Source organism: Thalassophryne amazonica, chromosome 11, assembly GCF_902500255.1.
Source record: "Thalassophryne amazonica chromosome 11, fThaAma1.1, whole genome shotgun sequence".
In the NCBI taxonomy this organism is placed as follows: Eukaryota; Metazoa; Chordata; class Actinopteri; order Batrachoidiformes; family Batrachoididae; genus Thalassophryne; species Thalassophryne amazonica.
In genome coordinates this window covers 43,693,562-43,721,318 of record NC_047113.1, presented here as the reverse complement: position 1 = coordinate 43,721,318, position 27,757 = coordinate 43,693,562, and the positions used below count along the sequence as shown (strand labels likewise).

The window sequence follows — 27,757 nt, the reverse complement described above, 5'->3', positions numbered from 1 at the left end:
CCTGAGCCTGGTTCTGCTGGAGGTTTCTTCCTGTTAAAAGGGAGTTTTTCCTTCCCACTGTAGCCAAGTGCTTGCTCACAGGGGGTCGTTTTGACCGTTGGGGTTTTACATAATTATTGTATGGCCTTGCCTTACAATATAAAGCGCCTTGGGGCAACTGTTTGTTGTGATTTGGCGCTATATAAAAAAATTGATTGATTGATTGATTGAACAGGAAGGAGAAGTTCCCTTTATTTCTCAGCTTATACATACAAACATGTTTTTACAAAACAGACAAGTGTAATTGTGTGTCTACATGGGTATTTAAGCCTACTAATCTGTTTGATATCAGAGGAGGATAGGGACCAGGGAGCAAAAATTCTCAACCCCCATGGGAAAAGTTTATCTAGCAGTTTCCCCTTTCATCACTTAAGGGATTACTCTGGCAGAGGAAATGGAAACTTGAGGGTGTGTGATAATAGCTGTGTAACAGTTAGTGCTTGTTGCTTATTATCAATGAAAAGAAAATACATAACGTTGATATCCAGATCAGAAAAAAAATCAGCAGAAAAAATCAGCAGAATTCTCGGGGGGTCGATTGAACCCCCTGAAGCCCCTCTATATACAGGCATGCTGTAGTTGTTTTCCTGACTTCATTTACTAAGCTAATGGACTACAAATTACCCTCGGATTTGGTCAAACAGACTCTCTAATCACCTGCTCTGTGGTTGTAATTTCCTAGTGTCACCCCTGCTGTAAAACCTCTATATTGTGAGATAAGATGGCAGCACTTTTCCCAGTCATGTGAAGGCCATCCAGCATCAATAAGCAACTGGAGCCCCAAAACACATACCAGATATCTGCAAATCTAAAGCCCTGTTCTCTGCAGAGGTCTTCCAGCCACCTATTTAAAGATGTGAACCTGCTATACATCTCATAATTTCCCAGAGCAGTAAAGGGACCAGAGATAATTAACTGATGTCAACACTGTCGTGCTGCCTTGATGTTGCCTGTTAAGTAAACAACTTATAGCCTTTGCAGGTACTTAAGCCCGGGCTGGCTAAGTTAAAACTGCATCAAGATACATTGTTTTGCCATCAGAGACTGTGAGACAACCAACTGCACTGCCAAGGCAAACTTTCCTCGTCTCACTGTTGTTGTTTTCTGCATTGATTCAAAGTTTGTGTGCCCTCTGGGGCCCCCTGGGGGGCTGGAGGCCCCAGGCAATTGTCTGCACTGTCTATTGGCACCCAGCACCCATGACTGGAGGTCACTTGCTGATATCATATTAAATGACCCTTGCGTTTGCATTCCCACGTAGGCCCCATGCCAATATAGCATTTTGTTGTCTGGCGGAAAAGTGCTGCGAGAGCGCCAACAAACACTCATGCTCATACGACTTATGTATAAAAAAAAAATCATGCGTGCATTAATAATAATAATAAACCTGCCCCACCACAGGCATTTCTACCTAAATATGCATGTAATGTAATCCCTATGGACACCCAGAGCCATCTCAGTGCATAGGATGTACGAAAGAACGAATTAGTTGGGCAACCAATTTCTTACATGACATGACTGGCAGAGTAGAAATTATTTATTGTTAGACATATCAGATTTTGACCCAGATTTACAAGTAGTGTATTGATGGAACCATCCATGTGTCAGGGACACAGTTTGTGTGAGCCCTGACAAATTAAATGACTGAGTTAATATAGAGAGATCAGTGAATAATAAGAGGACATTAGGGGCTCCACACAGGATTGCCATTGGTCTTGGGCATCCTGGAATCAACATGACGTTGTCACAGTTAATATGGTGTTAACATACAGCTATCATCAACTGCAACTACAAGAAATATTGTATCAGTGATAAGTGCAGTGTCACCATCAAGTATTGGTCAACTGCTATTTGAAAACCCGGGCTATTTTCCCGATTACAAGCTCTGCTACATTGTCCCGAAGGAAAAACTTGTATGAATCAAATCAAAGCGCTGCCCACAGAGCATTTTGGTGTGCAGCCATGAAATTATACAACTTCTTATAGAAACACCAATGAAGTCATTGCTCCCATTGAAAGTGTGGGAACAGTGAGACTGGCCTATAGTTTGAAAGAGAGGTCCATCGCCAAATGTGAACAATGGTATTACCCATAACCAGACAGCACCATTATTTTTGAAGGAAAGTGCCCAACCCTGCCATTACTGTGTCAATAATGGCAGGTGGAATCATCTAATTAATAAATAACCATCGAGCCCCAAGCCATGTCACTTGTATTGTCATCATTGTAGGAAATTGGATATAAAGGAAATGGCATAAAGTTTTTCCACAGTGGCAATGTTCTCACTGAAATGATTTATAGGTCTCGTCAGTGGGGCAACCTCCAGTAACTCTTTTCCAGCATGTTGAACTCATTTAAAACTACTCAAAGTAAGATATTTTTATAATATCATAATGTGTATCGTAATTGCGGTCCACCTGACTTCTCAGTTCAATGCATATTAAATGTATTTTTGAGTTATAGCCAACATCATCAATGCCCATAAAAGGGTATGGCCATGGCCAGATTTCATAAAGAGAAAACAAAATGCCGACAGCAAAAGGAAAATCAATTTCAGCACAGCAGGCAAAGAGAAAGACGAACTGTGGCAGTTCAGAGGTGGAGGTATGTCTGCAGGAAATCAATGAAAAAGAAATGGTTCCATTTAGTCATTTAGTCAAATTGTAGTCTTACACACCTCTCTGCAGCTTCTCTCCCCCTGCCATCCCCTCATTACCCCATCCCCGTAGAGACGGTGCCTGCTCCCAGACCACCAATAACCAGTAAAAATCTATTTAAGCATAAAAATTCAAAAAGAAAATAATATAAGCACCTTCAACTGCACCACAGACTAAAACAGTTAAATGTGGTCTATTAAACATTAGGTCTCTCTCTTCTAATTCCCTGTTAGTAAATGATATAATAATTGATCAACACATTGATTTATTCTGCCTTACAGAAACCTGGTTACAGCAGGATGAATATGTTAGTTTAAATGAGTCAACACCCGAGTCACACTAACTGTCAGAATGCTCGTAGCACGGGCCGAGGCGGACGATTAGCAGCAATCTTCCATTCCAGCTTATTAATTAATCCAAAACGCAGACAGAGCTTTAATTCATTTGAAAGCTTGACTCTTAGTCTTGTCCATCCAAATTGGAAGTCCCAAAAACAGTTTTATTGTTATTATCTATCGTCCACCTGGTCGTTACTGTGAGTTTCTCTGTGAATTTTCAGACCTTTTGTCTGACTTAGTGCTTAGCTCAGATAAGATAATTATAGTGGGCGATTTTAACATCCCACAGATGCTGAGAATGACAGCCTCAACACTGCATTTAATCTATTATTAGACTCAATTGGCTTTGCTCAAAATGTAAATGAGTCCACCCACCACTTTAATCATATCTTAGATCTTGTTCTGACTTATGGTATGGAAATTGAAGACTTAACAGTATTCCCTGAAAACTCCTTCTGTCTGATCATTTCTTAATAACATTTACATTTACTCTGATGGACTACCCAGCAGTGGATAAGTTTCATTACACTAGAAGTCTTTCAGAAAGCGCTGTAACTAGGTTTAAGGATATGATTCCTTCTTTATGTTCCTAATGCCATATACCACCACAGTGCAGAGTAGCTACCTAAACTCTGTGATTGAGATAGAGTATCTCGTCAATAGTTTTACATCATTGAAGACAACTTTGGATGCTGTAGCTCCTCTGAAAAAGAGAGCCTTAAATCAGAAGTGCCTGACTCCGTTGTATAACTCACAAACTCGCAGCTTAAAGCAGATAACCCGTAAGTTTGAGAGGAAATGGCGTCTCACTAATTAGAAGATCTTCAGTTAGCCTGGAAAAAGAGTCTGTTGCTCTATAAAAAAGCCCTCCATAAAGCTAGGACATCTTACTACTCATCACTAATGAAGAAAATAAGAACAACCCCAGGTTTCTTTTCAGCACTGTAGCCAGGCTGACAAAGAGTCAGAGCTCTATTGAGCCGAGTATTCCTTTAACTTTAACTAGTAATGCTTCATGACTTTCTTTGCTAATACAATTTTAACTATTAGAGAAAAAATTACTCCTACCATCCCAAAGACATATCGTTATCTTTGGCTGCTTTCAAGTGATGCCGGTATTTGGTTAGACTCTTTCTCTCCGATTGGTTCTGTCTGAGGTTATTTTCATTAGTTACTTCACCAAACCATCAACATGTCTATTAGACCCCATTCCTACCAGGCTGCTCAAGGAAAGCCCTCCCATAATTAATGCTTCGATCTTAATATGATCAATCTACCTCTATTAGTTGGCTATGTACCACAGGCTTTAAGGTGGCAGTAATTAAACCATTACTTAAAAAGCCATCACTTGACCCAGCTATCTTAGCTAATATAGGCCAATCTCCAACCTTCGTTTTTCTCTCAAAATTCTTGAAAGGGTAGTTGTAAAACAGCTAACTGATCATCTGCAGAGGAATGGTCTATTTGAAGAGTTTCAGTCAGGTTTTAGAATCATCATAGTACAGAAACAGCATTAGTGAAGGTTACAAATGATCTTCTTATGGCCTCAGACAGTGGACTCATCTCTGTGCTTGTTCTGTTAGACCTCAGTGCTGCTTTTGATACTGTTGACCATAAAATTTTATTACAGATATTAGAGCATGCCATAGGTATTAAAACGCACTGCGCTGCGGTGGTTTGAATCATTTATCTAATAGATTACAATTTGTTCATGTAAATGGGGAATCTTCTTCACAGACTAAGGTTAATTATGGAGTTCCACAAGGTTCTGTGCTAGGACCAATTTTATTCACTTTATACATGTTCCCTTAGGCAGTATTATTAGACAGCATTGCTTAATTTTCATTGTTACGCAGATGATACCCAGCTTTATCTATCATGAAGCCAGAGGACACACACCAATTAGCTAAACTGCAGGATTGTCTTACAGACATAAAGACATGGATGACCTCTAATTTCCTGCTTTTAAACTCAGATAAAACTGAAGTTATTGTACTTGGCCCCAACAAATCTTAGAAACATGGTGTCCAACCAGATCCTTACTCTGGATGGCATACCCTGACCTCTAGTAATACTGTGAGAAATCTTGGAGTCATTTTGATCAGGATATGTCATTCAATGCGCATATTAAACAAATATGTAGGACTGCTTTTTGCATTTGCGCAATATCTCTAAAATTAGAAAGGTCTTGTCTCAGAGTGATGCTAAAAAAACTAATTCATGCATTTATTTCCTCTAGGCTGGACTATTGTAATCATTATTATCAGGTTGTCCTAAAAGTTCCCTGAAAAGCCTTCAGTTAATTCAAAATGCTGCAGCTAGAGTACTGACAGGGACTAGAAGGAGAAAGCATATCTCACCCATATTGGCCTCTCTTCATTGGCTTTCTGTTAATTCTAGAAATCTTCTTCTTACTTATAAGGTTTTGAATGATCAGGTCCCATCTTATCTTAGGGACCTCATAGTACCCTATCACCCCCAATAGAGCGCTTCGCTCTCAGACTGCAGGCTTACTTGTAGTTCCTAGGGTTGTAAGAGTAGAATGGAGGCAGAGCCTTCAGCCTTCAGGCTCCTCTCCTGTGGAACACAGCTCCCCAATTTGATCAGGGGAGCAGACACCCTCTCTACTTTTAAGATTAGGCTTAAAACTTCCTTTTTGCTAAAGCTTAGTATAGTTAGGGCTGGATCAGGTGACCCTGAACCATCCCTTTAGTTATGCTGCTATAGACTTAGACTGCTGGGGGGTTCCCATGATGCACTGAGTGTTTCTTTCTCTTTTTGCTCTGTATGCAGCACTCGGCATTTAATCATTAGTGATTGATCTCTGCTCCCCTCCACAGCATGTCTTTTTCCTGGTTCTCTCCTCAGCCCCAACCAGTCCCAGCAGAAGACTGACCCTCCCTGAGCCTGGTTCTGCTGGAGGTTCTTCCTGTTAAAAGGGAGTTTTTCCTTTCCACTGTCGCCAAGTGCTTGCTCACAGGGGGTCGTTTGACTGTTGGGGTTTTTCGGTAATTATAGTATGGCCTTGCCTTACAATATAAGCGCCTTGGGGGCAACTGTTTGTTGTGATTTGCCGCTATATAAATAAAATTTATTTGATTTGATTTGATTTGATTTAAAATCCAACACCAAAAAAAAAAAAAAAAAATCTCAAATCCCTACGGGAGATGCAGTGGACTGGAAGGGGAACAGCAGACACCCAAAGCTGTTCAAGTTGGACCAGCACATCGGGCCATCATCGGGGAGATGGCACTCTCAGGTAGGCTATGGGAAAAATCTAAATCATTTCATATTTAATTTTCTCCCACCCTTTATACATTTTAGGAGTATCATCAACTGAGTGTCTGGATACAGATCTGAGCCTCGAGGCAACACTTCCATCCCCTCCCTGTGCGGCTGCTTATCCACTTGACCAATGTTGAAATGTTGGTACACTGCAGAAACTGAAGTTCACCAGCTGCCTTGAAAATGTGAGTTAATTCAACTGAAAATCAGTTAACTCACCTTAAAGATAAGCTTTGTTTCAACTCACAATTTATGAAGACAATAGATAGCTTTTGAAAATTTATAAACTTGAGTCCAATATACTAAACTTGTAATGACAAGTTCAACTAACTTAATGGAGCTATCATTTTTTACAGTGTACATTTAATTTATTTTAACATAAAAATACTCTGTAAATTACTTAAACGTACGAGGTCTGTCAATAAGTATAGGTCCTTTTTATTTTTTTTAAAAACTATATGGATTTCATTCATATGTTTTTACGTCAGACATGCTTGAACCCTCGTGCGCATGCGTGAGTTTTTCCACGCCTGTCGGTGACGTCATTCGCCTGTGAGCACTCCTTGTGGGAGGAGTCGTCAGCCCCCTCGTCGGAATTCCTTTGTCTGAGAAGTTGCTGAGAGACTGGCGCTTTGTTTGATCCAAATTTTTTCTAAACCCGTGAGGCACATCGAAGTGGACACAGTTCGAAAAATTAAGCTGGTTTTCGGGTGAAAATTTTAACGGCTGATGAGAGATTTTGAGGTGATACTGTCGCTTTAAGGACTTCCCACAGAGCGGGACATCACGCAGCACTCCCAGGCGCCGTCGTCAGCCTGTTTCAAGCTGAAAACCTCCACATTTCAGGCTCTATTGATCCAGGACGTCGTGAGAGAACAGAGAAGTTTCAGAAGAAGTCGGTTTCAGCATTTTATCCGGATATTCCACTGTTAAAGGAGATTTTTTTAATGAAAGACGTGCGGGCGGATTGCAGCGTCGGCTCGCAGCTGCCGCGACGCTCCGCCACAGGAAAAACACCTCTGTTGGAAGCCTTAAGGACAAGTTGGAACATGTCCAGCTGTTAAACAATTTATCATATACTGACTCCACTGAAAGCCATCAAAAGCCACCTGGATTTTACAAATGGTTATCAACACGGAGGTGTTTTTCCTGTGCCGCCGCACCGCGCCGGCTACGTCCCGAAGCGCGGACCCGTCCGCACGTCTTTCATTAAAAAAATCTCCTTTAACAGTGGAATATCTGGATAAAATGCTGAAACCGACTTCTTCTGAAACTTCTCTGTTCTCTCACGACGTCCTGGATCAATAAAGCCTGAAATGTGGAGGTTTTCAGCTTGAAACAGGCTGACGACGGCGCCTGGGAACGCTGCGCGACGTCCCGCTCTGTGGGAAGTCCTTAAAGCGACAGTATCACCTCAAAATCTCTCATCAGCCGTTAAAATTTTCACTGAAAACCAGCTTAATTTTTCGAACCGTGTCCACTTCGATGTGCCTCACGGGTTTAGAAAAAATTTTGATCAACAAAGCGCCAGTCTCTCAGCAACTTCTCAGACAAAGGAATTCCGACAAGGGGCTGGACGACTCCTCCCACAAGGAGTGCTCACAGGCGAATGACGTCACCGACAGGCGTGGAAAAACTCACGCATGCGCACGAGGGTTCAAGCATGTCTGACGTAAAAACATATGAATGAAATCCATATAGTTTTTGAAAAAAAATAAAAAGGACCTATACTTTATTGACAGCCCTCGTAACATATAATAATGAACCGAGATATCACGGGCATATCACTGCAATATTGTATTTTAATGACAGTCACTTAAGCAGACAACACAACCGACAACATGTTAGCACTGAAATGTGTGTAAGAGTACTCCTGAGTGTTGTAGGATTTGTTCTTACCTAAGAACAAATCCTGGATAGGAAAGCATTCATGAATACCACAATTGCTGTAAAAACGTAGTAAGCAGGAACAGATTGTTCTTAAGAACAGTTCGTGAATGAGGCCCATTAAATGCAGATCATAAAGTACACTGCAACAATGCATAAAAAATGGACTTTTAAACAGTGTTTCCAGTGATGTGGACCAGCAGTCATCAGATGAATGTAATCATCTGATGATTTCTTTTGTCCAAACTGCATCATTGCCTTCATGCATCATTTGTCCATCATTTATTTTTGAAATTTAACACACTACAAGCTGAGGGCTTCCTGTATAAATCCACTATTCACTTCTCCATCTGTGTCCATCTGATAGTTTCTTTTGTCCAAACATTTATTTGTCCATTTTGCTTTTTTTTTTTTTTTTTGAGTTTAACAGTTCTTATATTAAGGAACAACACAAACTGTGGTGTGCACATGTGCTCCACTGAGTTCCTGTCCATTATTAAACTTGCCTTGTTAAAGTGTATTCCACATACAGAAAAAAAGTTATGACTTAGCCTATACTCTGGTCTAACTTGTGTATGTTTTCCTCTTTAAGATTCATTTTTTGATTGGTGCGACATGTAATCTAGTTTGACATATAATCCAGAAAATATGGTAAACATCAGGTTAGCACTCTTACAGATGTGACCTGTGAATGCTAAAGCATCTCACACAACATTACCAGGCATGATATCACTGAGAAAAATCAAATAAAATGAATTACACACTTGCCGCATTCAGTATTGCATAACTGGTAACAAAGTATGGAGAGAGTGACTGAGTGAGGAGCATATCTTGTGCCAGCTACAGAGAGAGCAGCTGCCAGGAGAGGTGTCAGAAGAAACTGAATCAAACAATAAAAAATGTTTGCCATCATGCCAGAATGTGGTGGATGTGCATGTACATGCTCGATAACAACATAGAAGTAGAGAGATGGAATGCCAACTTCTGATCTCGGGGGCTGAGGTTGTGCCGCACATGTGTGAGAGGACTTGGGGTTCTTCATTTCCGGTCTTTTTGCTCTGCAGCCAACGCTCCGTTCACAGGTATTATAAACTCCAATATTCTGCTGGGAATCAACAATATCAAACATCACAAATAAGTTTAAAGGCTTTGATCAATTAATCTGAATATTTTACTGAGCCTTACATTTTGTAGCTGCCCTGATTATCGCTCACAAAGTCACGCTGCTCTCAAAATGAAAATGCTTCATTGGTGCCGCGCTGTTATTGCTGCAAAGGTTTGCAAACAACTGGTTAGGCTGAAAGATCAAGATATAACCCACGTATCCCATGCGTTGGGAACTATTCAGGTAAAATATATCTTATATAAAATATAGATCTTGCAGTCAATTAGCAACAAGGCAAGTTTTAAAAGACAAGTCAGTTAAGGGAAGAGGATCACGCCACCCTTTTATTTATTTATTTTTTTTTTTATATGATTTTGGTCCAAAAGATGACTGGACTGACTAAAATCCCCCCAATACACCACACACCACACACACACACACACACACACACACACACACACACACACACACACACACACACACACACACACACACACACACACACACACACACACACACACATTTTATATATAGCCAAAAAAAGCAAAAATTCTGCCTGGGTATGTAAACTTTTGAGCACAACTGTATGTGTGAAGGGGCCCTAAAGGACAGTTTCTGCATGTTTTCTTGTGCTTTCTGCCATGTCTTCGGCAAGTTATCCCCTCGAAGTATGTTCAAAGTGTAGCTTGAATGACGTGCTTGTTGATTTTAAAATCATATTCAGGACATAACTTGCTAATATTACGAGCGAAGCGCCACACATCGCAGCAAAGTGCATGAAGCAAAACAATTCCTGCTCATTGTCTTGAAGAGGCAAGGATTGGATGTCTGGGTTTGTTGTTTTGTAATACATCATATTTCACAATTACATGTGTAAACAGACCTATTGGCCTTTTCAAATTCAGACCTCAAAAGGTATTTGACCACAAAATTCACTACCACTGCAACTAAATTGGCTGCACTGGGGATATAATTTTGTGAGCTTGCTCACAAACCAGTTGTTAGTGAAATGATGACCAATTTACTAACTACAGTAACACTTTGCAGTGAATTATCTTGAACTCATAATTCACGTGTCTACTTTTACCATAAATTGTTACCCTCACAGGGAATGTGATGGTCTAGTGGTTAAGAGCTTGAGACCAGACAACACTCAATTCAAATCCCAGCCTGACCGGAAAATCACTAAGGGTCCTTGGGCAAGGTCCTTAATCCCGTAGTTGCTCCCAGTGTGTAGTGGGCGCCTTGCATGGCAGCACCCTCACATCATGGTGAATGTGATGCATTGATGTGTAAAGCAGTCTGATGCAGATGGAAAAACGCTATATAAATGCAGTCCATTTACCCTCACTGCTCACTATCTTTGTTTAGATTGACATTAATAAGAAATATGTTGAAAAACCTTTTGCCATAAATCCACACGATGTACGATGTTACAAATAACTTTCTAACAGTCACCACGGTGTAGACATTTTTGTGTGTGTAATAGATCATTTTATTCTATACTCATATACAGTATGGGGTGAAACTGTCTTTCTGAGCAAGTTTCCAACAATTTAAGGCTGGTAAAAATGTGACAAATTTTGGAATACGTATCAATAGCTAATAAGTACATTTTTACTGTCACTTTTACTTTAAATCCTCCATTAGCAAGCAACAAAAGACCTGCAAGAAATACCTTTTTTTTTTTCTTTTACTCAAAATGTATTTCCCTGAAATATGTTTTAAATTTCTTGTTTTTTTTTTTTTTTAAGGTTTAAAGCATCGTGGGTAAATCTGGATTCTACGTTTGACTCGTACTCTCACGCGCGCCACCAGCTCAGGCAGTGGACACTCTCGTTTTTGCCGAACAACGATATACAGTTTCTGTATATTCTGTATTAGTACGCGCCCGCGGCCGACGTGCTTGATACAAAAAGTAGTTCCCAGACCTGCGATGACAGTGCGTTTTCATGGGTACCAAAAACATCAGGAGTATATTTGGTTCAAGAACGTGTGTATTTCGTGTGTTTTTACGCCTAAATGTCAATACTGACACTCATCCAGCAAATTCGTGCTGGGTCAGGCAAAAGTAGTCCAGCGAGCTATCCCACAATGCCAAAATAGCAGAGATATCGTTCCAACGAGACTGCCACGATGAGCAGTGTGGGACTGTATGATTAGTCTCGCGAGATTACGCAGACGAAACACAAGTCATGTGACAAGTCCGTAAGCGCGGAAGAAGAAGCCTTCGGTTTCAACAATACAAAATAACACGGATACAGCTTAACATTGTTAAAGCTGAGAGGTTGAAATACATTTGTACATTTAATTCGGCTTTACAGTAATGGACGGACCTATCAGAACGACGTCAGACGCCGCGTTCGGCCCCACCTTATTCGAGAGGGTGAGAGACCACTTACAGTGTTGGCTAATGTGAGCTAGCTTAGCTGTTAGCTAGCTACGGAGGCTGTGTTTGTGCAGCTGCAGACCTTGTCCTCAGAAATATCCTCTTGCGGTGTCTAACCCGAATCAGGCTTTACAGAAGGCTTTTATGTGGCTTGCTGTGTAATTCTGAAGCACACACCGCATTAATAGCTCATGGACATTGCCACGCCAGGGTCGGTATCATCTTGATGTGGTATTTCTCTGTGCTGCCTGTCTGACTCTCCGATTCTCCTGCAGGAATGAAAGCTCCTTGGTTTCAGCCCTGAAGACGTTACTGTTTTTCACAATCTTGATGGTCACGCTGCCCATCGGGTTATACTTTACAAGCAAAGGCTTACGTGTTTGAGGGTAAGGTTTATTTGCAGGGCAGTGTAAATTTGTCAGTGTTGACTGGGGTTCAGTTTTTAGGTGAAAGGACACTGCTTCACACCTTTGCATTGTCATTTTGTTCATGAAAAGGTGTTTGTTACTGGAGCAGTAGTCATATCCACAAGAGTAAACCAAGTCAGCAGCAGGTTTATTCAAAGAGGTGGTTATCTGCATGCATCTGTATTCATAATAAAAAAAATTCTGTACATACATAGCCTTGTTAATTATTGCTTAAGTAGACACGTGGTGTAAATGATTGAACATCAGGCTCCTGAGCCAAAGGACTTGAGTTCAAATCCCAGTCATGCTAAGCATTTTCTCTTCTTTTTTTTTTTTTGTTACCTCCGCCAGGGAGGTTATGTTTTCGGTCGAGTTTGTTTGTTTGTCTGTTTGTCAGTAGGATAACTCAAAAAGTTTTGAACAGATTTTGATGAAATTTTGTGGAGTGGTTGGAAATGACAAGAGGAACAAGTGATTAAATTTTACTGGTGATCTGGATCACGATCCGGATCCAGGAATTTTTTAAAGGATTCTTCACCATTGCGGGATAGGGGGAATTTTGACATTCTAGTTTCTAACTCCACAAAAACAAGGCAGAAAGGCTTAAAAAAATTAGGGTGTAACATAGTCAACTATTCTATCAAACAACAAAGTTTGGTGATGATCGGATCCGGATTCCGGATTTGGTGATCCAGAATCAGGGGCGTAGGCAGAAATCATAAAGCGGGTGGGCCCAGAAAAAATCAGACGGGCCCAACCTTTGGGGTTGTAGGTGAGGTGTAGGTATTATAATACACCGTTTGAAAAAGTTTGCCTCGTTGGACATCGCAAACAACGTTATCACTTAGCCTACCAGCACTGGCAAAGTGAGCACACAGACGCCACACGTCAGACACAAGTACTCTTTGTGATAATGCAAGCTGCAGTGCAGCGCCACACACACACACACACACACACATTCAGTGCAAGTCTGGTAGCCTACTTGGCTGGGCCTAAACCCAAAACGTCATAGGTATTTAAATAAGGCATTGTTTCAAAAATGAATTCCAAGTTTAATGATGAACACATCTCAGCCAACTGCACAGACGCTGTGTGCACAGTTACACAGATGCAAAGTGTCAGACACAAGCACCCCATGGACAATGCAAGCAGCAACGCAATGCTTAGTCATGTAAGTCCTTTAAAATAAAAATTCAAAATATATCCGCAACATAAAAACAGGTTGGCTCAGCGGTCAAATTATAAAATTGATAAACAATGGAAACCATGGCTCGGCGGCCAAATTAAAAACCATCAGAACGGACACCAACATGATTTGTGGCAGTTGCAATATAATATTAACAATTAGGCCTATTTAGAAGAAAAAAGTAATTAGTGGTCTCACACGTACATTTGATGAATCCTTTTAATGCTACAGCAGGAGACGATGTTTTTTTTTTTGTTGAACTCTTATCGCGTCATCATAGTCCAACGATTCGGTCAGTTCTCTTTCAAGGGAAAGCACGGAGAGTGCATTCAGTCTTTGAGTCAACATGGTTGTTCTGGTGGACGTTTGTATTCATCTAACAGTAGAAAACAGCAAAATCCGCGAAGTAGTCAGGGCTATTTTTTGCAATTATTAGAGTTGTTTTAAGGCTGTTAAAACCCCTCACTACACACTTTATACACTTTTCTCAACAGGCATTAACATTTTCTCACTTTTCTCTCTTGTGTAAACACTCTCTTTTTTTCTTCTGGGCGAGAAGATTATGAACAGATACACGCAGAACTTTCCCTTCGCTCACTGCCTCCGGAGGTACAGATGCGGGACCCACAAAGAATCCCAAGTCCTCTCTCGGTGGCCACGGAGCTCTGCGGCTGTGGTCAACATCCGCATCAAAACAGCAAGCGTAGTCTCTGGACCTATTGCCAGATTTTGTGCAATTCTGCACAGCAGACAGGAGGGCGGTGTGAGTGGCCCGCTGCTGCGTTTATTGAGCCCGCAGAAAGCGCATCGGAGGCAGTGAAAGCAATCGCGGTGATGCCGACTGGTGCCGCGACCGGCCCGCCTGATAAGATGCAGAACACAATGCGCGTTTAAAAAAAAGGAGCATGCAAAATTGCTCTAAAAAAATCCGTGAAACTGCGAGGCCACAAAAGGTGAACCGTGTTATAGCGAGGGAGCACTGTACTCTGAAAATGAATTAATAAAAATCACAGAAGATGAACAAGATTTTTTTGGCAAAATTTATTAATTGTCGCTCAGTGCTAATACAATACCATATCATAGGAATACAATGAGGCAACAACAGGTGACAGTCAAGTGTAGACTCAGCCTTCTCATTGGATGGGGCGGGCCTGGCTGACAAGTGGGCGGGCCCAGGCCCACCCCTCTCTATGCGTAAGTCCAGAATATGCAAAAATACAGGGAAAATAGAAAATGTGTCACTGTGAGGTGACAAATGAAGCTAGAGATGCACAACTAACACCAAATTGTAGCTGAATCTGTACTGATTCAGTAAGGTGTCATCAGATTTGATGTAGCTTCAAATGTTATGGAGCTAGATCCAGAAGAAAACCGCCATTACCAAAAAATCATTTTTTATACAATAACTTTTGAACTAATAAAGACATAAAAGTGATTCCAGGTTCTAGTGGTATGTTTTCATGGTCAAGGATGTCAAATATAAAGGAAAGAAAAGTGTATGTATCATAGTTTTGGTTATAACACTGAATTGTTGAATAGATCACTGTGCCAAGGAGGGAATCTCTTTAGGGTCAGTAACCCTATGGCCAGTGGTGGGCACAGATAACCAAAAAATTAACTTCGGTAACAGATAAGATAACTGAAAAGTTATCTTTGATAAAGATAAACCACCCAAAAATGTATCATAAGTTACAGATAATCGATAACCAATAAATTCCGGTGTTGTCTATGGGACATTTACAGTTACTAAAGAACTGAAATTGACTTTTAACACGATCGCTTTTGAAAGCATCAAAAGCGATAAAAGACCTAAAGAATAAGCAAGAATGTTTGACCATGCTGCCCTCTGCAGGAAGCAGCACAGAAAAATCCTGAGAGCACCCACTGAATCAACTCTTTACTAATCATAATCATTTTTCTTTCAACATTCTGCCCCTGCTGGAAGCTCTTGTTTACAACAGCGCTCCTACCACAGAGGCACACCAAGAGCAGCCATAAGGCCAGCTCCCTATCAATTTCAACACGCCGGTCAGGCGGAGGTCTTGAAAAATAGTCATAGTAACTTATGGTTTTTTGAAAATACTGATAGAATAACTCCATTAATGTCAATTCTGTCATTTGTACAAAGTTAAAATATAACATATATCTTTTAATGTTGAATAAGGCACTAATTCTGACATTTTGTAACAAACACAGACCGCAAAGCATTCTGGGTAAAAGTGCTAAACAGTGATTGGTTCAGTAATCCATTATGTAAACCAACACGTTAATGTGACGTGTGTCGTGTGTTGGTTTAAAGATAAATATGCTTTTGTAAAATATTCCATTTTTATTTGTAAAAACAGGCATTTTTACGGAGCCCTGGAAGTGTCATCGCAATTGCATGTTTTAAAACTTTTATGATGTTGTAAAACGTGCACTCAATATTAGTAAGTAAGTAAGTAAGTAAATTTATTTATATAGTGCCTTTCACAGGCATAAGGCCATGTACACACGTTGTCGGGTATTTGTAAAACCGAATATGTTACCCTTTCAGTTTGGAGAAAAAACTTCATCCACACTACGTCGTTTAAAAAAAAAAAATCCATCCACATCGAACCGTATAAATGTGTTGTAATTAGTCTGCCAAACCTTTGGGTGGCGGTACTGATTAAAATTCTATCCAATCAGGAGCCTTATTCTCTTGTCGTCACTTCCACAAAAACTAAAAACATGGCGCCAACCTCGTTCGTGTGGACCGATAAGGAGTCGGAATTACTTCTAACCGTAGTTTTAGAATACAAAGTTAACATATATGCACACAAAAAGCGCCTGGACAATGGACAATACCAACACTTTGAGAGCAGCCATGTACCCAGACATTTAATACTGTCATGAACACTCCTGGCCAGTAGATGGCAGTAGCAGCCTTGAAAAAATGTCAAACAAAATTCCAGATAATCCGTGTCTGCTACATTTAAGATGCGTGGAATCTAACAAATGCAAATACACTAACGTCTATAAACCCAGAGAATATATTCACGAGAGTTTTAGGCACTAGAGTTTAATGCTGTTATCTGTGGACCCTGAACAGAGTGTCTGAAATGCATTTGTCCTGTCGTGAACGTCTGAGATTACCTTATGCTACCCATAATGCATTGCTGCCTGGCACAGCATGTGCTCACAAAACCTTAAAAATTAGCACATTACTTTAAAACGAAAACATATATCTGATATTTTCACTTTATAAACTTCAGACATGACAATAATTTTAAATAACTTGTCTAAAATGATTGGTTAAAATTTGAACCATAAGTTAAACATGTATGCCTCTGGATGACTTGGTGACATTGTGATTATATTAGTATGGTGTTAAAGGAAATGACTTTTTTTTTGGTCACCAGTTCTCCTTTGCTTACAGACGATAGAATGGTTTCTGTTTGCAGAGAGTAGAACAACATGCCTATTAGGAAACTTTTAACAGGTAGGTCTCAACAGCTTTAACAGTTTTAAAAATATTTTTCACTGTTCAGCTTAGTTTAGTATGTTATCGGTCTAAAAGTTATCGGACGGTAATTTATCGGAAGATAATTAGTCCGATGATGGTTTTTAAATTTATCTAAAAAGATAATCCAATAATGAAAACATTATCTTTGATAATTATCTGTTATCGGAAGTGTGCCCACCACTGCCTATGGCCTTGGTGGAGGTTTGCACTCTCTGAGTGCTTCTAGTTTCAAGTGTAAAATATATTTATGACAATCATTACCACACATTGCAAATATTTTGGAACCAAAGCAAGTGTTGGATTGTCACTTCAAAATGTAATATTGGCCATACAAAAATAGGAAAAAAGTAAAGGTACATAGACTCACAATCGTGCCCTAGATTGACCAATCAGAAGCACTATGTTCAGGAGAATCGCATATTATCAGTACAGCAGTTTACGGCTAAACACCGCCCAATTCAACGTAAATAAGATGATTGACATGTCTGGCTTTGTTTCAGGAAATCTACCTAACCATGGTTGTGACAATATTGCGTAAGGCAGTGAGTGTAATTGGTGCATTGATAGAAATAACATGACAGTGTGACAGACTTTTATGCAATATTCAAGATCATTTAGTGCATGCTGACTCATTACTTTTAGAGATGTACCGCTTCAGCTGTGAAATCCAGTAAACATCACATTTGTTGGTTGACAGTAATGCAACAATTTTTTTGTATAGTACACAAAAATGAACTAAAAGTGTCCTGTCTAGGGTTGGGTATCAGGAACCGGTTCTTTTCGAGAATGGTTAGGAACTAATTCGATCACCGATATCAGTAACCTTTTTTGCTTAATGATTCCCTTATCAGTCCTTCAGAGAGGCCGTTGTTTTTGAGGGTGTTTGTCGGGAAAATGATGATTTCTCTGCGTTGATTGCAGACCCTGCAGCGGGTCTATAATCAACCGCTTGCAGCGTGGCTCTGCTTTGAAGCTTGAAGCAATGAAGCAGTACTCCGACCCGCTACTTCGTTGGTTCTTTGCTTCACTGCTTTTCAGAAGCTGTAAATCCACTTCTTAACCCCTCTCATAGCCATTAAATATGTCAATCGTGAGTTACTTTTGTGCAGATTAAAGTCACATACAGGGAGTCCTGTCTTGTTGTGAGAAAGAAACGAGAATTGCCCTCCGTTCCGTCTGCACAGCTCCAAACACTGTGCGGCTCTCTGCCGATTCAAGTTAGAAAGATAGTTCAGTTGGAATTAATCAAAGCGAATCGCCATTTAAATCAAATGACACCTCTCTCCAAATGTTGTAATACAAGTGATAAGCTGCAATCGATCAGAACTTTTTTTTTTTTTTTTCTCCTCCCAAAATGAGATGTCCTGCACTGAAGTTCAGCAGCCGGCTGAGTTCAGCTCAGAGGTATGGTTTGACCTTCATGCCAAAATGTCTGAAAGGAAATGCTTTTGACAAAAAGTACAAATTTGGTTTATTTCTCTTTATGTCCAGAGATCAAGGATCCAGTGACCAATATCATTTATTTACTTTAAGACTCAGTAAACTGTTGCTGACAGAGAAAACCTGTAAAGCCTACTTTTAGTACACAGAAGATTCACAAGAGGTATCGATAAGGAATCGGATCGATATTGGCATCGATATTGATAAAATCTTATCAATACCCATCCCTAGTCCTGTCTCGGTGTAAAGTTATAAATATCTCTTACATTAATAACTGAATCATCACCAAACTTTTATAAGTTCTTCTTGTAACAACAAATATTTAGCAAGATTCACAAATATCAGTTAAAAACTTTAAAGTAATTTTGATAACGATGAAAAGTGCTTTTTCCAGTTGCAATAAATGTCATGTATGCTCTTGCAAGTTTTCATTCTGACAGTTTTTTGAAAGTTTTATTTATTTATTAATTTCGGTCCAAGAGTTGTGGCACACGCTGACTGATTGAGTAAAATGATCTGAATAGATTTAATTAATAATTTGTCCAGTAGCAAAAATTGTTAAATGTGTCAATTTCAGTGGTTTCCGGGTTGATGGAATGAGTGGACAAACAATGACTGCGAGTGCGCAGAGTTTCTGGCCCCGAACAGAAGATTAACCAATGAGATATTGCCTTCACATGTTGGCAGTCAGTGACAACATGTCTGTTGTTTTCTGTGAGAAGCTGATGGGAAAATTCCATCTAAATGGATGTCTTTAACAAGGGAAAAAAAAATGGACAACAAGAAACGGATTACTTAAGTGCAGAAAGTTGCCTGGTTTTAAACAGATAGGAACTTTTTAAGCTGCCATCAGAGCCAAGGTTTCCTGTTGTAATATAACACTGTGCAAAACATTTCGGTGAAGTAAATTATTGTCCGTGTGGTTATCATTGAGAAAAAAAACGACCTCACATCATCTGTCGCAGCAGACGGAAACCTGCCATGACTGTTTCTCTGCTTACGATATGAGAAAGCAGTTTAAATGTTGACTGGGCATCCACCAGCAAGCTACAAACAAGTACAGCACAAAACAAACGTACAGCCACCGGGAAAGTTCTCTGATATCCAATCAAAGTTTTGAGCCTGTACAGAACATTCTGTTTATGATGAGCAGCATTTCCAAGCAGTCTCATAAAATACTGTCTCAACTAATCCTGCTAAGACAAATATAAAACCAATCTTCTTTGTGGAGCTTTAAGACAAGCACATGATTAACGTATCAGTGTGCAGCATTCAGGGATTCAGGAAGTGTTCATACAGAAGCCTGTGTTTTCAGATGAACAAAGAATAACTTATCTGCTTTTTCTCCAGCTATGACATTTTTCTTGTTTTGTTTTGTGTTCCAATTAAAGGGTGTTGATGTGTGTTCGTATCTAAGTGTAACTTCCAAAAACTTGAAGGCACCCCTATTATTTTTATTTTTGCATGAAAAGTGGTCAGAGTGGGAAGCTGCACACACTTCAGTGTTGTCACTGTTAATAGTTGTCCACTTTTCTTTTCCCAGGTTCCATGAAGATGTCAAGCTCCGACAGCTACTTCTATGCAGCCATCGTTGCTGTGCTTGCAGTGCATGTCGTGTTGGCGTTGTTTGTTTATGTAGCCTGGAATGAAGGCACACCTAAAGGAAAGGGCAAACATGAATAGGCATCCTTATCAGCTATTTATATCAGAGGGGGATGTACACACACGGGAATAGAACCACAGCCTCCTGTTGTGAGCTTCGGCACTGAACCTGGCATCGTCTACCAAGCAGGCAGTAAGAAGATCTGGTTTGCATTTTGGGTTTAAACCTCAAACTGCTGTGTAGTCCCTGACAAAGCAGAGTGGTTGCCGTCGGCCTTTTTATTTTAATTTTTGTTTTCATTTTTCCTTGCTTCATCAACCTAACCAGGCCCACTTTCCCAGTGTTCCACCTGTTATCGAACAGTAGGTGGGTTTCCATTACACTCTAATTTGTGCAATTTGAAATGGAATTCTGGGGGGAAAAAAAACTCAAATATCGCAGTTTTTGCATTCATTTAAGGTGGTTTTCAGGCAACTTGAAAAAGCCATATTTTGAAAAAGTGACAAATTTTCATATATATATTTAATATGATGTACAGAAAGCCTCATGACATTGCAAAATACACAGTGCGGTACGTGTTGTTGGACTCTGAGATGGAGAGCTGGTTAAGTTTAGTGAGATTACCCTTCCATCGTCATGACTGTTGGAATTGCAGTTCTTGCGAGAGCCTTGCTGGCATGACTGTTATTGTGGTAGAACAAAACCCAGCAGTCACATTCCATCACTCAGTGGAAATGCTGTTAATGTTTGGTTGACATTTTGAAAATATCTGTTTTGCGCAAATCTGTAATGGAAACTCTGCTAATGTTGAATTGTAATGTACTTTTGCTTTTCAGTTACCATTTTGCAAAGTTTTGTCACACGAACACTACAGCATCTGTCATGTAGGAAAACATTAGTGTTTACATATATAGTGTCTGGTTTGATCTCCTCAAAACACAAATAGTTCAGTTGTCAATGCACTAAATGTACACATTTCAAAATAACTGAAAGCTGCAGTGCGTAGGATTTAGGGATGTATCACAAGAGAAGGCAAGGTAGCATGAATCCCTATCACTAAAGAAGCAAAACTATGAAGGGAAGCAAACTTGTGATAAGTGACTGCATAATACAATCTGCAACCTGTCCATTAGAGGGCACTGAATCATACACACTGTAGCTTTTAACTTCAAGACAAACATACACTGAACCAGTGAACTAATTTTTTTTTCTGGGGGGGGGGGGGGGTTAGTGCTTAAATATTTACTGTTCTGTGATCTTTGAACATTTAAATGTTTAAACTGCTGTTTTGTATAGAAGCTGTTTTCAAGCAAGAATGTAGACATAAATGAAGTCAGTGTGATGCAGCTGACTTGGACAATAAAATGGATTTTGCTGATATTTGTTTTGGTGGTTACATAATTTTGTACATTCAAAGGAAAAAGCTCTGAAAGAACAGAAGAGCATTGTTAGGTCAGATGCTGCTGTCATAAAACAATTTTACACAGCTTCATAATATCTTTGAATTCCTATGAGAAATTCTTAATCAAATCTGGGATAAATGCTTTTTAGAATCAGTGCGCGTGATAAGTTTCCTACCACAGAGGCTGTGACTTCAACTGTCTGCTGTACAAGCACCAAACAAAGGCTGTCAGTGTTCAGAGGATCTCTCTCCTTTTTTCTCAGGGACGTCAGCTTCAGTTATACCAAGTCAGATTTGCTATTTTTGAGTTTGTCATGGTCATAGGCACTGTTTTTGCAGGAGGGAATTTCAATTGTCAAAAACTGATAAGGTTGACATGCAATATCAGATCTATCCTCTTTATAAACTGCAGAATGGCTTTTAGAGTAGATGATGGTTTTGCCAGGTGAGGTGGGTGGAGGTTCAATTTTCTAAGTTGATTATTGATTTTCCTCAGGCCTGATGACTTAAAAAGTCACAGGGAGAAATCCAATCAAGACCAAAGGCTTGTGTCCAGATGGTTCAGACACAAGTCTAAAACGTGGAACTGACTTCTGCAAAGAGCGTTGTCTGTCACATGGTGGCAGCATGCACAACAAGATGCCATGATGGCCAAACCGTGATCTGACAGATGCTGAGCAGTAATGATCTTTTCTGCCTCAGGTGCCACAACAGGAGTTGATTTACGGTTCATTTGTCAGCGTTGCGCAATTCCCTTTTGTAGCCTGCACATATTATGCTGCAGAGTTCAGCTGGGATGTGCAAGTCTGCATTGAGTTGAACACAAAGCTGTGTGGTGATGGCGATGAGGTGACAGGCCTGGGAGCAGTCACTCATTCAGTCAGCATACATCACAAGCTCTGTTTTCCTTTTGGCTGAGGTTTCACATGTGGAGCCTTGCAGCGACACAAAGTTGACAAGGGCAGGCAGCGCTTCTGGTGCTTTGTCGTTTATCACACAGCAGGTTGGATGCATAGTGTCAGTGTGGTGGAAATCGTCACAGAATGCTGAATTCTGGGAGTCATGGATTTAAAGAGCACAACAAATCTAAACTACAATCTGTCTGCAGTATGGTGCTGTCCTAAAACTGGCACATGCAATGTTGTGTAAATGTTTTAGGCAAACTTGAATTTGGATAAAATGTGGTGTGGTTCTTTATCTTCATCAGTGGATCTACAGAAATTAAAGCCATAAAAGTACACAAACTGGCCTTACAATAATAATAAAAATCAGTTTTATTAACGAAACTAACTGAGCTGCAACAGCTTAATAAAAGGTCAAAATGTTTGTGGGTGAGCTGGAGGTGTCTGGCACATGGTAACAAAAACAGTTGCTGAGCATCACAGAAATAAAGTGGTTGTAAAAACAAATGTGCCCCCACTTTCTTATGAATAGCAACAGCAATTGTTTAATAACGTTAATTCAGTTGATGAATTTTGAATGCATTACTGTATTTTCTAGTGTAAGTCATTTTTTTAACTCATTTGGGAGGTCCTGTGACTTATACTTTGGTGTGATTTATGTACCGAAAAATCACAATAATAATAACAATTAATAATAATCATAATGGGTATTTCTGTAGGACTTTCCTAGGAATCAAAGCACTAAACAAAATAAACACTAACAATAACAAAATAAACTCCAATAAAAAAAAAATCAAAGTTTAATAATAAATCATGCATTACAACAATGCACAAAAATCCCAAAATAAAGAGCTGATAATACAGAAAACGGTGCGATTTATACTCCAGAGAATATGGTATTAGTGATATAAGTGATTTAAATATACATCAAATGAATCACAAGCACCCAATGATATAACTGTAAATTGAATAAATAAAAGAATATAAGAAGTTATGTCTGTCTTTATCTCTCATATTAGCATGTGTGTTTGTGAGACAGATCAATAAATATTTGGAGAGCAGCAAATAACATTTTGACAAATAAGTGATCATATTCTAGTTCAAGTTGATATGGGACATATCTGCCATGTTGGCTTTGGTGAGCATCCGCATTTACTCTAAGTCCCTGATTGTTGGCTTTTGATAGATGTCTGCTGGAAGGTGTTCTTGATCTGTTTTGGTGCTCACAGTGCATTGTTTGATCGCCTTCTTGTTTTAACAAATGTCTGATAGTTGATTTCGCCAAGATTAATCTTGTTCCATCTCAGTGATGTCTGCTTTGTTTCATATTGCAATGAAGTCTTCTTTCATGAACAGCAACTTGGAACACCGTTTTCAGCAGATGACCAACAGATTACAAAATACAACATTGAAAAAACAGTTTGAGATTTATATCTGCTAATTGTAAATTAAATAATGTGAGGTAAAAGTATACACTTGCTTTAAATCCAACACAGTTCACCTGATGTGCTTTGAAACTCTATTAAAAGTGGGTAATCTGAACTTTGAGCTCATATTCATTCATTAATTTTTCTGCCACTTGATCTTGGTTGTGGTAGCAGAAGAATGAGCAGTGTGTATTCATCCATTAATTTCAACTCCATAATGCAGTGACAGACAACTGAAAAAACAATAGAAGTTCTCATTGTCCAAATACATTTGGAGCTGACCAATTAATCAGTGGATCCCTGCCTCAGTTTCAGCATTAGAATCTTATTTACTTGTTACCAAAAAACTGCTGCTTAGTACTTACCATGGGGAGGTCATAGTCTAGTGGTTAAAGCGTTGGGCTTGTTCAAATCCCATCCAGACCGGAAATCGTTAAGGCCTCTTTGGCCGCTAGCTGCTCCTGGTGTGTAGCGAGTACCTTGTATGACAGCACCCTGACATCGGGGTGAATATGATGCGTTATTGTAAAGCGCGTTGAGTGTCTGATGCAGATGGAAAAGCGCAATATAAATGCAGACCATTTACAATGAAGCTAAAAACATAATTTTACACTGAAGGTTGTCGTTGTCATACCTCTTGACAAAAGTAAACTAATTACAGTCTTTATATTTTATGCTGCGTGTAAAGCATGTTTGCAAAGATCAAGGTTTCTTTATTGTCATTATAACCATGTAAAACATGAAAGAGTGAAATTAAGTACTCAGGTCTGTGCATTCATAACGATAACAGTTATTACTAAATAGAATAAAAACCTAATAGAGTTCAGACACAGTCACAGTGATTTTACTTGAAGATTGACAAAATAGACAGACCAACATACAGTACATTAAAGGATGTATGTCACACTGAAAGCTACGAATTGCTAGAAGGTACAGCTCAGATACAATCCTAGATTTGATATGTTTTGGTTAAAGAATATCCTTCTCTTCTCTGCTCTAATCCACTATGACGCTAAGACCAAAAACCAAAACTTCTGCCAGGGTATGTAATCTTTTGAGCACAACAGTGTGTGTGTGTGTGTGTGTGTGTGTGTGTGTGTGTGTGTGTGTGTGTGTGTGTGTGTGTGTGTGTGTGTGTGTGTGTGTGTGTGTGTGTGTGTGTGTGTATATATATATATATATCAAATCAAATCAATTTTATTTATATATACCAAATCACAACAAACAGTTGCCCCAAGGCACTTTATATTGTAAGGCAAAACCCCAACGGTCAAAACGACCCCCTGTGAGCAAGCACTTGCCGACAGTGGGAAGGAAAAACTCCCTTTTAACAGGAAGAAACCTCCAGCAGAACCAGGCTCAGGGAGGGGCAGTCTTCTGCTGGGACTGGTTGGGGCTGAGGGAGAGAACCAGGAAAAAGACATGCTGTGGAGGGGAGCAGAGATCAATCACTAATGATTAAATGCAGAGTGGTGCATACAGAGCAAAAAGAGAAACAAAGAAAAAAACTCAGTGCATCATGGGAACCCCCCAGCAGTCTAAGTCTATAGCAGCATAACTAAGGGATGGTTCAGGGTCACCTGATCCAGCCCTAACTATAAGCTTTAGCAAAAAGGAAAGTTTTAAGCCTAATCTTAAAAGTAGAGAGGGTGTCTGTCTCCCTGATCCAAATTGGGAGCTGGTTCCACAGGGGAGGAGCCCGAAAGCTGAAGGCTCTGCCTCCCATTCTACTCTTACAAACCCTAGGAACTACAAATAAGCCTGCAGTCTGAGAGCGAAACGCTCTATTGGGGTGATATGGTACTATGAGGTCCCTAAGATAAGATGGGACCTGATTATTCAAAACCTTATAAGTAAGAAGAAGAATTTTAAATTCTATTCTAGAATTAACAGGAAGCCAATGAAGAGAGGCCAATATGGGTGAGATATGCTCTCTCCTTCTAGTCCCTGTCAGTACTCTAGCTGCAGCATTTTGAATTAACTGAAGGCTTTTCAGGGAACTTTTAGGACAACCTGATAATAATGAATTACAATAGTCCAGCCTAGAGGAAATAAATGCATGAATTAGTTTTTCAGCATCACTCTGAGACAAGACCTTTCTAATTTTACAGATATTGCGCAAATGCAAAAAAGGAGTCCTACATATTTGTTTAATATGCACATTGAATGACATATCCTGATCAAAAATGACTCCAAGATTTCTCACAGTATTACTAGAGGTCAGGGTAACTTCAGTTTTATCTGAGTTTAAAAGCAGGAAATTAGAGGTCATCCATGTCTTTATGTCTGTAAGACAATCCTGCAGTTTAGCTAATTGGTGTGTGTCCTCTGGCTTCATGGATAGATAAAGCTGGGTATCATCTGCGTAACAATGAAAATTTAAGCAATGCTGTCTAATAATACTGCCTAAGGGAAGCATGTATAAAGTGAATAAAATTGGTCCTAGCACAGAACCTTGTGGAACTCCATAATTAACCTTAGTCTGTGAAGAAGATTCCCCATTTACATGAACAAATTATAATCTATTAGATAAATATGATTCAAACCACCGCAGCGCAGTGCCTTTAACACCTATGGCATGCTCTAATCTCTGTAATAAAATTTTATGGTCAACAGTATCAAAAGCAGCACTGAGGTCTAACAGAACAAGCACAGAGATGAGTCCACTGTCTGAGGCCATAAGAAGATCATTTGTAACCTTCACTAATGCTGTTTCTGTACTATGATGAATTCTGAAACCTGACTGAAACTCTTCAAATAGATCATTCCTCTGCAAATGATCAGTTAGCTGTTTTACAGCTACCCTTTCAAGAATTTTTGAGAGAAAAGGAAGGTTGGAGATTGGCCTATAATTAGCTAAGATAGCTGGGTCAAGTGATGGCTTTTTAAGTAATGGTTTAATTACTGCCACCTTAAAAGCCTGTGGTACATAGCCAACTAATAAAGATAGATTGATCATATTTAAGATAGAAGCATTAATTAATGGTAGGGCTTCCTTGAGCAGCCTGGTAGGAATGGGGTCTACGAGACATGTTGATGGTTTGGAGGAAGTAACTAATGAAAATAACTCAGACAGAACAATCGGAGAGAAAGAGTCTAACCAAATACCGGCATCACTGAAAGCAGCCAAAGACAACGATATGTCTTTGGGATGGTTATGAGTAATTTTTTCTCTAATAGTTAAAATGTTATTAGCAAAGAAAGTCATGAAGTCATTACTAGTTAAAGTTAAAGGAATACTCGGCTCAATAGAGCTCTGACTCTTTGTCAGCCTGGCTACAGTGCTGAAAAGAAACCTGGGGTTGTTCTTATTTTCTTCAATTAGTGATGAGTAGTAAGATGTCCTAGCTTTACGGAGGGCTTTTTTATAGAGCAACAGACTCTTTTTCCAGGCTAACTGAAGATCTTCTAAATTAGTGAGACGCCATTTCCTCTCCAACTTACGGGTTATCTGCTTTAAGCTACGAGTTTGTGAGTTATACCACGGAGTCAGGCACTTCTGATTTAAAGCTCTCTTTTTCAAAGGAGCTACAGCATCCAAAGTTGTCCTCAATGAGGATATAAAACTATCGACGAGATAATCTATCTCACTCACAGAGTTTAGGTAGCTACTCTGCCCTGTGTTGGTATATGGCATTGGAGAACATAAAGAAGGAATCATATCCTTAAACCTAGTTACAGCGCTTTCTGAAAGACTTCTACTGTAATGAAACTTATTCCCCACTGCTGGGTAGTCCATCAGAGTAAATGTAAATGTTATTAAGAAATGATCAGACAGAAGGGAGTTTTCAGGGAATACTGTTAAGTCTTCAATTTCCATACCATAAGTCAGAACAAGATCTAAGATATGATTAAAGTGGTGGGTGGACTCATTTACATTTTGAGCAAAGCCAATTGAGTCTAATAATAGATTAAATGCAGTGTTGAGGCTGTCATTCTCAGCATCCGTGTGGATGTTAAAATCGCCCACTATAATTATCTTATCTGAGCTAAGCACTAAGTCAGACAAAAGGTCTGAAAATTCACAGAGAAACTCACAGTAACGACCAGGTGGACGATAGATAACAACAAATAAAACTGGTTTTTGGGACTTCCAATTTGGATGGACAAGACTAAGAGTCAAGCTTTCAAATGAATTAAAGCTCTGTCTGGGTTTTTGATTAATTAATAAGCTGGAATGGAAGATTGCTGCTAATCCTCCGC

At 39.6% G+C, this 27,757-nt stretch overlaps 1 pseudogene; it reads left to right on the top strand.

Moving 5' to 3' along the window:
* Window positions 1–11,574: 11,574 nt before the first annotated feature.
* LOC117520079 lies at window positions 11,575–20,660 on the top strand (annotated as a pseudogene).
* The last annotated feature ends 7,097 nt before the right edge of the window (window positions 20,661–27,757 follow it).